The following is a 12705-nucleotide window of genomic DNA, read 5'->3' on the forward strand; positions in this document are numbered from 1 at the left end:
CAAATTCGTTTGTAGTTTCAACACATTGGAAAGGTATTGATTATTTGTACCAGATTTGTACCATCAAATATGGTGTTATGACCAAATTAGTGCGATAGGGTGGTAGAAATGTGTAATATGAGCATAATATGATAAGATCGGCGATGAAAACCGATTAGAAACACGACTTTTCTTGGTGTGGAAGCCGTTCAGGCGCACCGGCCTGCAAACCTAACCTAGAATATCGAAGTACTCTAACCTAAACCTAACACGACCACAAGCCGGATCTTTTTTTTTTCTCGGAAATGTAGTGCACGTTCAATTGTTAGTGACTTGATTGATGCAGCACAGTTCGGCCGCTGCAATCTGCAATGCTTTTTAACTGCAAGTCCGGTAAGTTCAACAAATGTGCAGTTATCGCACCGCTATACACAAAACGTGTGTATAGAGCATTCTAATCAGTTGTCAGCAGTCCCAAAGAACAAATACGATTTGCTAATCGGGATGAAGCTGCGACCGAATCAACGAATCCTCGCAGTAGTAGCACAAAATGTTGAAATTATGTGTGAGGCTACAATAAAGTTTTCATGATGACACACTTTTTTGCGTTAATCGTCAGCAGTCATTGAGCCTGACAGATGAGGCCGCGGAAATTTCCAATGATTTTACTTTCTGACTCGTTTTCTAGTTATTTTCTTATTAAGTGTGTGTTTCCAAGAAGATTGCGAAACAAATGTGAACGTTGTTGATGCCTATGCTACCTACGTCAAATAAAACCATGGCACAAACGCATGTGCTTTCTAATCGATAAAATTGCATTAAATTCGAAAATCCTATCTAGTGTTGTATATAGCAAATATTGTTTGCTACTTATGCACGTTCCCTCAGTAAATTTACTCCTTCTTTATAAAAAAAAAAAAATAGAAAGTATTTGTATGGACACTGGAAAGACAACATCAACGTCAAAGAAGCGCAAAAATAATGTTGCGATCACGCAACAATAAATCAAAATAGATTGAAAAGCTGTAAATACACCCAAGTAGGGGCATATGAGGAAATACAAACGCTCTCCCTTCGTTTTCAGGGAATCTCGATTTTGAAGCTTTGAAAATTTCATCTGACACCTGTTGTGTTTTAGCAAACTGGTGTTGAGGCACGTGGCTGTCACGGCGAGGACCCGGGATCGTATCATACTCCCCACAAACTCACAAAATGTGGGTTCTTCCTTTGGAAGGGAAATAAAGCGTGGGTCCTGAGATTTTTAGTCTAGGGCTAAAAATCTCGTAAATACACAAAAAAAAACATTCTAATGTAATTTTCCCGATCGTTTGTCAAATTTTTGTACGATAAAAGCCAATGAAATTATAAAACCTTTTGCATTTATACAGCCAAGTGAGGGCAATACTAAGCGTAAGAAGAATAATTTTAGCTATATACATTGCACTGGGTATGGCACGGTTCAAGCTCTCATAGTTATTTGTAAATACAAAAATGGCGGAGTCAGCACCGAACATTTCACAAATATGTGCTGGAATAGCAATAGTACGAAGTTTTAAATAAAGGTTTGAGTGCAACGCATTGATGGCTGCAACGGCAACGTATCGAATGCATCGCCAAAGTTTGAACTACCAACCACATGGTTATACTCAAAACAATTCAAGCGGAGCAACATAACTGCATGATTAGAATATATTTCAAAGCAGGCAGGTTGATTTCGTAACTGGTTATAGCACGTGCATAATATCCAACATATTGTGGATTGACTTCAATGATGAATTCTAAGAGAATTTGCTTGGACTGTCTCGGAATTGCCTTTCAATTTCAATGAGCTTTTTCCATGACTTTTGGTAACTTAGTTATATTTGAAGCTAATGCGTTTTTATTTCATATCACTTTTCAAGATGATTCTCTGTTGAATTTCATATGAAATGGTTTTTGAAACCAATAAATTAGAATTCCCTAACATTTTTACAAAGAAAACTTTTCATCTTGGCGAACTATTTAGAAAATATATCGATACTCCCCCGACTATGCTCCACGATCAGCTGGCATCATGAATTTTAAAGAAATGCCTAACTGGATACACCAGATCACAACACTTTATTTAAAGTAGGAAATCTATTTATTTCACGAACAAAATCGTTTGAATATGTTTTGGAAAAAGATTAATCAGATCTTTAATATAAGCTTGATTTAAGTTTAGAAAAAAAAACAGACTTTGTTTAAACAGATTTCTGTATAAAAAAGTGATTTAAAAAAAATATTTAAATACATAATACATAAATAATTGTTGTGGTTTCATGAAAATCTATTGAAAAATTTCAAATGTTGTCTGATCACATATTTAGGATGTCAAAAAAAAATTGGTCACAAGCTATAATTCCATATGGGATGCAAGAAAGACTTATGGCACATCTAATCGAAAGATGGGAAAAGCTTTTTACTAATGGTGCACCGGACAAATATTCTAATCGAATTTCATTTTGCAAAAAAAACGTTACTATTCAGCAAAGTAACTCGGATAACAGTTAACCCGGGAATGGTCGCGTCGTGTACAGTACACGCACCATGAACAATGAACGTTTGAGGTATTAATCGTGAGCGTGGTGTCACTGCAGGCCGTCAAAGACGCGATTGATCGAGTTCAAGAACAATACGCTTGATAAACATTTCGGAAACCTCAAATTTGAATCCTTCAAAACGAAAAAAAATTGTTTAATTTCTCACACTCATTTGTTTATTATTAGAAACCAGGACAATTATCGATCGAACTATTGGAGAAATTCCGTAGAATATCCAGTTTTCCTGAATCATCAATGTTCATTGGTTCAATATCTGCTCTGACTAAAACATGGAACGTTGCCAGAATGGACTAACTCTCCGACTACCCAAGAAATAGAAGTAGCTGACCAACACTTTTATACAGAAAAATGTTCATTGAATATTTTAGGGATCATGCCCTCTGCTGGCACAGAACTCATAGATTTTGGTAATATTCCAAAAGCACTGAATCAAAATTTAACCAACGCGCAACACTAATGACAATGCCGCAACCTGCATTTGATGCGACAATCCACCCAATGCGACAAAGGTTTGTCCCAACTATAACAGGATGGCAGATCGTACACTACGAATTTAGAGATTTTTAAAGCCTTGCATTGCGATTTTCGATGAGTAACTTTGAGTTGGTAAACACTGCAAAGCGGTTAAAGATCTACCATCAAACAGTTTCGATTTTTGATTAGTAGTAATCAATTATTCATGAGTCGAAAAGTACACAACAAATTAAACCTCTGTTTAGTCACGAACAAAAAATTTCGAGATCATTTTCAATATATGTTATACCAGTTGGGATAACGAGTAATCACCACGTCTTCTTTATTGCTTGTTTTGTACCTCTTTTGTCCTGCAATTATCTTCTCCGTCCAAGAGCTATTACCTGCCTATGTGAGGCTTTTACCGTCGTCTATGCAAGTTGCAATAATCCTTTATTGAACTCAAAATAATAATGTTTCAACAACCTGAATGCTAAAGGTTATCTGTTGCATATATTATTATAAATTCAGCGAAAAAAAACTTTCAAAAATCATCAGAATCAGAATACTTTGTGATTTTTTTGCTGTGACTGAGACATGTGGACGCCATAGGAATACCTTATAAAAATTAACCGTACTTGCTACGACCTATTTCATAAGATAGACTTAAGAAAAGAACAAAAAAATCTTAAAATGATGCAAATTCTATCCACTGAGCCAGAGTTTTATCCACACGGCTACCGACGCTTGAGAATGCCATGTTGTTAATCATGTATAAAAGTCAAGCTGTGAGACGATTTTGCGTCATAGGGCGACCTTATGAAATTCATCTTAATAATTACGAATTATTTAAAGGCCGTTTCATAAATTACGCCTTATGAAAATCTTAAGTTTATTTGGCTGAGTGTATGAGACCGAATGGCCATTTTGGCTGACGAAAGCTTCTGTTGAACAAAATAAACCATTAAATTTTATTATATTTCGATGTTTCGATGTTAGTGGAAAACAGAAAAAAAATAAAATAGCGAAAGTTTAATATTGATGTTGAATAGGATTTTCATTCTATCTCATCCAAAAATACGATTGGATGTAGACATAATGTGACGCACCCTTCCATTCATAATTCCAAACTAATGTATTATTGCATGACAGATGTAGGAAAACTGCAAAATGCACTCCTGAAGTAGATACTCAGGGCAATTAGGACAATGATATAATAATGCTTGGGGTAACTTAGTCATGTTGTCTTTTTTGACACAATATAATGAAATCATTGGACTGTTTGAAAAAAAAAACTGTTTTACTTTTTTTAGAGAGAGGGAAGTGGATGTGTGGGATCAAGAGAGCTCCCAATACTAAGTGTGGTCGAAGCTGAACTAGCGCTAACGTCGCCGTCGGTATGTTCGCGCCAAGTGGCGTCCCTACAGTGTGCCAGCGTCGCAAGTCTCCATCTTTATGTTAACCTCTTTAGTGTTTTACTCTCGGCGAAGCAAGACGTGTGATGTCGGAGTGGTGTCATCGGTTGCGGCTGGATGATTCCTTTTCCAGTATTATACGCGGAAATGCACAGTGCCGATCAGCATTCTTATCAGTGAGGACATGGAGTGCTTCGAAATGCGCGGCACAAGAGGCATACGCAAGACTGTCAGGATGGCCTCTATGGTCAAATGGCAGCGCGCGTGGGACAGTTCCACCAAAGGAAGGTGGACCCATAGGTTGATACCGAGGGTAGATAGTTGGATTAATAGGCGCCATGGGGAAGTTACATTCCACCTGACACAGGTCCTTACAGGTCATGGTTGCTTCCGACAGTATCTACACCGTTTCGGGCATGCGGATTCTCCCGAATGCCCAGTGTGCAATGGTTTAGAGGAAACGGCGGAACACGTTTTGTTCGTGTGCCCGCGTTTTCGCACAATGCGTGACCGCATGCTTGCCACATGCGGGGAGGACACAACTCCGGACAACTTGGTCCAGAGAATGTGTAGGGATGAGATTAGTTGGAATGCCGTTTCAACGGCTATCACCCATATCGTCTGGGAGCTACAGAGGAGGTGGCGCGTGGACTCGGAGAATGGCTAGTCCAGATGCAGTACAAGAGGTGGTCCAGGGGTTCGAAGTCGGCTTCGTAGGTCATACCGGTGCCCTGCGGTCGAGATCGACCCTTACAGCGATTAAGTGGCCGCGGAGAGGAAGTCCCGGTAGCGGTGCTGTCGTGGCGTCAGGCTACTGGGTTGGATCTGAGCCCGCGGTTGGAAAGGGGTCCCCGGCAAGGTACGGATGCATCTGATAGGGCCTGAAGGGTAGTAATACCCTTCCTTTGCGGGCAGGTCAGCTCGGGTTGCATGTGGGCATCAGTTCTTGATGTCCGCTCAGCAGTAGGGCGCGGGCGGGGTTGACCCTGCCCGCCTTCCGAGGACAAAGGGAGTGGCGAGGACCACTCGGGAAACTGGCTAAGCGCCAGCATGCTATCGTGATGGACTCTCCAGAGCGAGTCATCGATGTTCGTTGCTGCTAGGCTACGGCAGCTAACCTTGAGGGTGCGATATGCACTAGCCCCTCTCTGAAGCAATACATTCTTGGTGGTTCCGGAGAGACGTAGGGTTTGGCGACCATAGGAATGTGTTTTAGTGGGTCGAGGAGAGAGAAGTCCTGGCTTCTACCGGCATTGTAGAAGACGGCCTTAACCCCACACTACCCTAACCTTCCTGTTAGGGTGTCTGATGAGCAGATTTATCCCCCTATGGTTTAGAAGGAAAAAAAAAGAGCTATGGGGAACCATGGACGAAAACGGATTTCCTGGAAAGCTGACTATACTGATTAAAGCAACGATTGACGGTGTGCAAAACTGCGTAAGGGTTTCGGGTGAACTATCCAGTTCATTCGAATCTCGCCAGGGACTGCAACAAGGTGATGGACTCTCATGCCTACTCTTCATCATCGCTCTGGAAGGTGTGATGCGACGAGCCGGGCTCAACAAACGGAAAACGATTTTCACAAAATCCGGACAATTTGTGTGCTTTGCGGACGCAATGGACATTATTGCCAGAACATTTGGAACGGTGGCAGAACTGTACACCCGCCTGAAACGCGAAGCAGCAAAGGTCGGACTGGTGGTGAATGCCTCAAAAACAAAGTACATGCTGGTAGGCGGAACCGAACATGACCGGATCCGTCTGGGTAGTAATGTTACGAAAGACGGGGATACTTTCGAGGTGGAGGAGGAATTCGTCTACTTCGGATCCTTACTGACGGCTGACAACAACGTGAGCCGTGAAATTCGAACGCGCATCATTAGTAGAAGAACGGGCTCCAGAAGAAACTGCGATCGAAAAAGATTCACTCACGCACGAAATGCACCATGTACAAAACGCTAATAAGACCGGTGGTCCTCTACGGGCACGAGACATGGACCATGCTCGAGGAGAAACTGCAAGCACTCGGAGTTTTCGAGCGACGCGTGCTAAGGACGATCTTCGGCGGTGTGCAAGAGAATGGTGTGTGGCGGAGAAGGATAAACCACGAGCTCGCTGCACTTTACGGTGAACCCACCACAGTGGATAGGAGACCCTAGGCCAATAACCTACTATTCCTGAAACCCAAAAACTGTTACAGAAACCGAAAATGAAAGATTACGAACTGATTCAACGGCAACGACTTTTAGCGTGAAACAACGGACAAGAATTGGAACTTGAAATGTATTAACCCTAGCTCAGCAGGGTAAACTGACACAACTGGCCAATGAGGCATGCCGTATGAAACTTAAGATCCTAGGACTGAGCAGAGTCTGTTTGCCGAACTTTGGAAAACACAGAATGGTGTTGGGTCAAATTCTGCTATAGTTTGGCCTACGAGGTGAATACGCTCCTCGCCACCGTGGAGTTGGTTTCCTGCTCAGTGCTCACGCCCACGCTGCGCTCATGAAGTGGGAACCTATTAATGAGAGGATAATTGTAGCCAGATTCAGAACACGGTTTCGAAACCTTACCATGATCCTGTTGAAATATTTGGGCCAGCCTAATATATGTTGCGATGTTTATCATCATTGCAGGGTGGCCACACAAAATCAAAATAGTAGTTTACGCAACAAGGTGCAGAATGAAGATTTTTACAGCACGAGTTGTACACTTATCCAACGAGGCTTGCCGAGTTGGATAAGTACGACGAGTGCTGTAAAAATCGAGTTCTGCACCGAGATGCGTACAACGTTTTTTGCAATTTCATAAATTACCACTTGAGGATAGTTTTTAACAAAACTTATTCATCAAACTGCACACTGATGTTCATAGCCATGTTTAAGAAAGTGTGATCATAGCAGGTTATGCTGTGCAGTTGTCACAAATTTTCAAACCTGCGTCCAGAAAGCATCAAGAAGTTGATCAAAACTGAAAACAGTGCTGTAATGGTTCATTACGCAACGCAAATAAGTGCTGTAATGAACCATTACCGCACTACTAATGTGGTGTGGGAAAGTAGGCCTTTTCCTGGCAGATTTGCGTGAGGTAAAACAGCCTATTACGATGAGAAATTGCAAAAATGAAATTCCCGCATTTTTCCCGACTTATTCCCGCATTGATTTTAAATTTTCCCGACTTTTCTCCATGTGCTTTTGGAGCATACAAAACATTCCAAAATCCAAACCTTTAAGTGGATCTGTAAAATTTAGTGGGATATTTATAGTGTCTTTATCATACTGGGACAGTTACGTAATTTTTCAAAGACGTTAAAACATACCAAAACAATTCTACATGGTACATATTTATGCTTGAAGTTCGCTTTTTATTCATCAGGTCTTGTAACGAAACCCATATTTAAATTTATTTGTATCGGAATTCCCAAAAGATTTTTTGTGTACTCCTTGACCCTAGTAGGATGTTGGAGTGAATATGACTTAGACAGGCTCGCTGAACGTGATCTACACCACTGTGATGCGCTCAGCCAAACATCTTAGAAAGGCTCAGAAATACACGATGAAGTTCCAATTACAAATCTGGACAAACAAATGGAGTATACTCTGGTGAATTCTTTATAGGGATTTGTTTACGCTATCACGGGAATTCTGAAGATGTGAATGATGGAATTCTCGATGGAATGGAATTCTGGTATAATTCCTATAGATAGTCCCAATTCTTATTTTGTGTAAATTGATGATTTATTTAAAAAATCTGGGGATTACTATGATAAATTTCTTGGAGTGAAAAATAAATATCTGAGGATTTTTATTCATAAACAGTTTGTGGTTGATTTTGTAGAGAAATCCTCAATCCCTGAAAAACAAAACTTTGACTTAATTTCTAATCTGAGTTCTGAAGAATTATCTTAGAAACTCGTGAATAATTTTTAGTGGAAACTGATGAGTACTGGATACAGCTTTTCAAAAAAGTTAAACGCAAAATCCAAAAATGTATCCAATTTTTTATCAAATTGCTCTATGAGTTTAAATAAATCCTGTACAGCCATTATTAAGTTTTATTCAGAGCATTTGATTAACTTTCTATTCAAGGCTAAAAGAAATCAAAAAATGGGCTTAAAACTCTTCCAATATTTGAAACGTTCTTCTGTCTTTTAACTTTCTAGATTTCAGTAACAATTCTCGCAAGAAAATCCTACAGAATTGCTTCTATGAAGCAAAGACATAAGGCAATTTCTGATATTCGCATTAAGAAATAGGTATAAAAACCTCTACAATATTTACACTTCTGTCCTAAAGACAGCTTTTCATATTTTAATAACATTAGGAATTCCTTCCGTAGCTTTTCTTCAAATTTGCGGGAGATACTTTGAAAGATTCCATAAAAAATCCAGGGAATCCAGTCTTGTAATTTTGCTTCCATTTGTATGTCAGTAGTTGCAAAGACAATATTTTCAAGTTTATTTGGGTGACCAGTTTTTAGATGGGGTGGTCTAGAATATCAAGATTTTCCAAAACAAAACAAAAATCATAATTTTTGAACCTGTTGTCCGTTTTTTTTTTTTTTGTTTGAAAGATATTGTAGTTTTCAGTAAAAAAACGTTGAAAGGGCTAACACAGTTTGGCCAAAACAGGTGCAAAAAAATTGAATACATATTGATTTTTTTTCACGTTTCATGGTCTCGGAACCAAGGAAGTACCCTGATAAAATCAGAAAATTCAGGAAATTCGGCGTAACATATCTATGAACTCAATAAGAAATTTCGCTAAAAATACCATTGAGAATTCCTACAAAGCAATAATACAAGGAAATCCATCATCAACGAATTTCAAGAATATTTAAAATAAATCCTTTTTTGTATCAATGAAACATGATCCAGGTTGGGAAAATTTCAGACTGTACCAGCGGAAGCAATCTTATTTCATGGTTTTAGTCCGAAAATCTTCTTCAAAGTTCATCAAATTTGTTTTACCCCTGAGGGGTATGCCACCCCTCATTGACATTTCTGGTGAAAATTGTGGAAAAACTTTGGAGATGTGTTTCTTTACATTTCTGCTAAAATCATTCAGAAAGTTTTTCTACCAAAAATATTTCTTTTTTTGCAAGCCAAATCGAATCATTTTTTTTTCAAAATTGTGGTTTATAATATGTGCCTAAATTTAAGAGCTAAGTGTTGTTCAGAGCATCCGGACAATATTAAGCTATCATCCGGATAATCTCTGTCAACCAAGAAATCACCCACTGAGGAGCGGACCTGGTGTGATGGTTAAAACACGTGACTATCAAGCCGAGGACCTGAGAGTAAATCCCTCTCCCGACGGTATGAGTTTGGAAGAATATCGGAAGGGAAGTAAAGCGTGGGTCCTGAGATGAACCAATAATGGCCATTATCAAATGTTTGGATTTTGTAATTTTCTTCGTCAGGCTTTGAAGGAGAGGATAGAAGTATAGTAAAATTATGAAATTGAGTAAGAACTTGGATTAAAAATGAGTAAAGTGTGTAATCTAGGTTTGGGTTTACATTCTGTGGGAATTACACATCTATTAAAAATTCCCGATCATAAACAAAATTCCCGACTTATTCCCGCATTTTTCCCGATGAATTTTAATTCCCGACTTTTTCCCGCATTTCCCGAATTTCCCGAGTCTGTGGCCAACCTGTCATTGCCCTGCCTAATGTATGTATATTGTTATTGTTTTGTACATGGATTATTGTTAGTAAATAAACCGACCGCCGCGACGTGCACACACATCTTTGTGTTGCTCCGTGTTCTCCGCCGTACGCGATCCGAAACTTCCCCGGTGTCGGTTCCCCAGTAGTGGTCCGCCGTGGACAGAGTTGGCCTCAGTGTAATTAATCCAACAGCTCCAATGTTACGCGCCAACCGATGCTGCCGAATTGCAAGACAAAGAGAACTTTTACAGCCAATTGAATGCTATCGTGGACAAGATTCCGAAAGGTGATATCAAGATCCTCATGGGCGGCTTCAACGCGAAGGTTGGTTCCGACAACTCGGACTATGAGCCTAGCGTGGGACAAAAAAAAGACATTTTACTCCTGTGCACTTTTTGAGTTCCTTCTCGGCCCCACATCAACTGTGCAAAATTTCAGCTCAATCGGAGAAACCATATTTTAGCGCCAGCCGTTTTAAGTTTTCATATGATTTACTATGGGGAAAATCGCTTTTTCAAAGAAAAATCGCCACATATTGTTCCTTAATCCTTAAAAATAAATCGATGAATGATTTCTGTTTGAAATATTACAAGGAATCAACCCTCCGAAGACCGCAAAGTGATCTAAGCCATGTGGAAAAAGTTATTGTCTGAAAACCGAATAGCATGAAAGCGCGCTGTTCGAAGTTCTGATTCCTCATGAGTTTTTCTACAGAAATCATTGATTGGCTTATTTTTAGGAATTAAGAGGTGACCCCAAGAGATTTTTCTTTGAAGAAGTGAATTTTCCCCATAGTAAATCGTATGAAAAACTAAGAATGGCGGGCGCTAAAATGTAGTTTTTCGATCGATCTGAAATTTTTCACAGTTGATATGGGACCAAAATGGAACCTCAAAAGTATACAGGAGCTAGAGTTTTTTTTTTGCATTTTTTACATTTTCCCATATAAACCGTGTCCCAGGCTAATGAGCACGTCATGGTCTCGGAAAAATGAGCGAAAACGGCGAGCTGTTTGCAGAGTTTTGTGGCAACAATGATATGGTGATTGGGGGTTCGCTCATTTCTCATCGACCAGTGCACAAAGTTACATGGGTTTCCCGTGATGGCGTCACGGAACATCAAATTGACCTCATCTGCATCAGCCGAAAATGGAGATGGAGTCTTCTTGATGTGCGAAACAAACGTAGCGCCGACCATCTTCTCCTATTCGGCGAGATCCGACTGCGCATTGCTAGGATTCATGAGAACATCGGGCGCCGGAACACACGCCGACTGGAAGACGCTACGGTGAAAAGGTCCTTCGTCAAGGAGCTAGAGAACCGTGCTGCGGATATTTCAAAAGGTAGAAGCGTAGAAGATCAATGGAGCGCCATAAAGAACGCCTTCATCGCCACCGGCGAGACTAATTTGAATGAGCAACGCACCCGGAGAAAGCAGTGGATCACAGATGATACCTACAGGAAGATAGAGGAGCGAAGGAACGCCAAAGCCGCGATGGAGCGAGCGAAAACATGAAGAGCCAAAGCCGTAGCCCGTCAGTGCTATTCGGCTCTCGAGAAGGAAGTGAAACGCTCATGTAGACGGGACAAAAGAGCGTAGGTGGACTCCGTAGCCGACGAAGGCGAGAAAGCCGCAAACACTGGCGACATCCGTCTCCTCTATGTACGATGTTTCACGTCGACTAAGTGGGACCAAGATAAATGCTACGATGCTCGTGAAAGACACGTCTGGACTCGAGTACTTTGGAAACCTTTTTCAAGTGTCGGCCACGCCACCGACATCTCAGCACAATCTCAGCATGATCCGCCAAGAGTTCGACGTGTCTACACCGAAGCTCCATCAGTGCAGGAGATAGAAACAGCCACCCGTAGCATGAAATCGAACAGGGCCCCAGGGGTCGATCGAATATCAGCTGAGATGCTCAAAGCTGACCTCGTAGTATCCGCACAACTACTGCATCAATTATTCTGCAACATATGGGAAACCACGACATTTCCGGCCGACTGGATGCAAGGCGTCTTAGTAAAAGTATCCAAAAAGGGTGACCTGACTGTATGCGATAATTGGCGGGGCATCATGTTACTGTGTATCGTTCTCAAAGTTCTCTGCCAAGTGATCCTTAACCGGATACAGGAGAAGATTGACGCAAGTTTGTGAGCACTTCCACAGTTATTAACTGAGAGATTCCTCTGCCAATGACCATTTTGCATGTGTATATTGTGTGGCAAGCACGAAGATTATCTATGCCCAAGGAAATTAAAGAAATTTTCATTACGAAGTTTCTGGACCAACCGGGAATTGAACCCATCACCATCAGCATGGTCGCTTTTTCAAATGTTACGCCAGATTTTTCATTTTCCTCGCTGAACTGCCTCACGTGCACACACGTATCACTTCCTTAAACATATATACAAATTATTTGTTTCAAGTGCTCCACTGTGTACCGATTCAATGATACAAGACTCCCGAAAACAAACAAAAAGCCATTGCAATCAAATAACCAGAAATCGGGAGAAACCAACACGCACGTCACACACGGGTCTCCGATCGGTCTGGATGCGGCCCCAAACAAAAACAAAACATCCCCATCCATTAAGAGCATCCC

At 40.8% G+C, this 12705-nt stretch overlaps 1 protein-coding gene across 1 annotated transcript in view; it reads right to left on the minus strand.

Moving 5' to 3' along the window:
• The window catches only part of LOC134285492 (venom protease-like), an 84413-nt gene that overhangs the window by 17342 nt on the left and 54366 nt on the right, over positions 1-12705 (minus strand). The gene's annotated exons all lie outside the window — the stretch shown is intronic.

This window comes from Aedes albopictus, chromosome 1 (assembly GCF_035046485.1).
Source record: "Aedes albopictus strain Foshan chromosome 1, AalbF5, whole genome shotgun sequence".
Taxonomy (NCBI): Eukaryota; Metazoa; Arthropoda; class Insecta; order Diptera; family Culicidae; genus Aedes; species Aedes albopictus.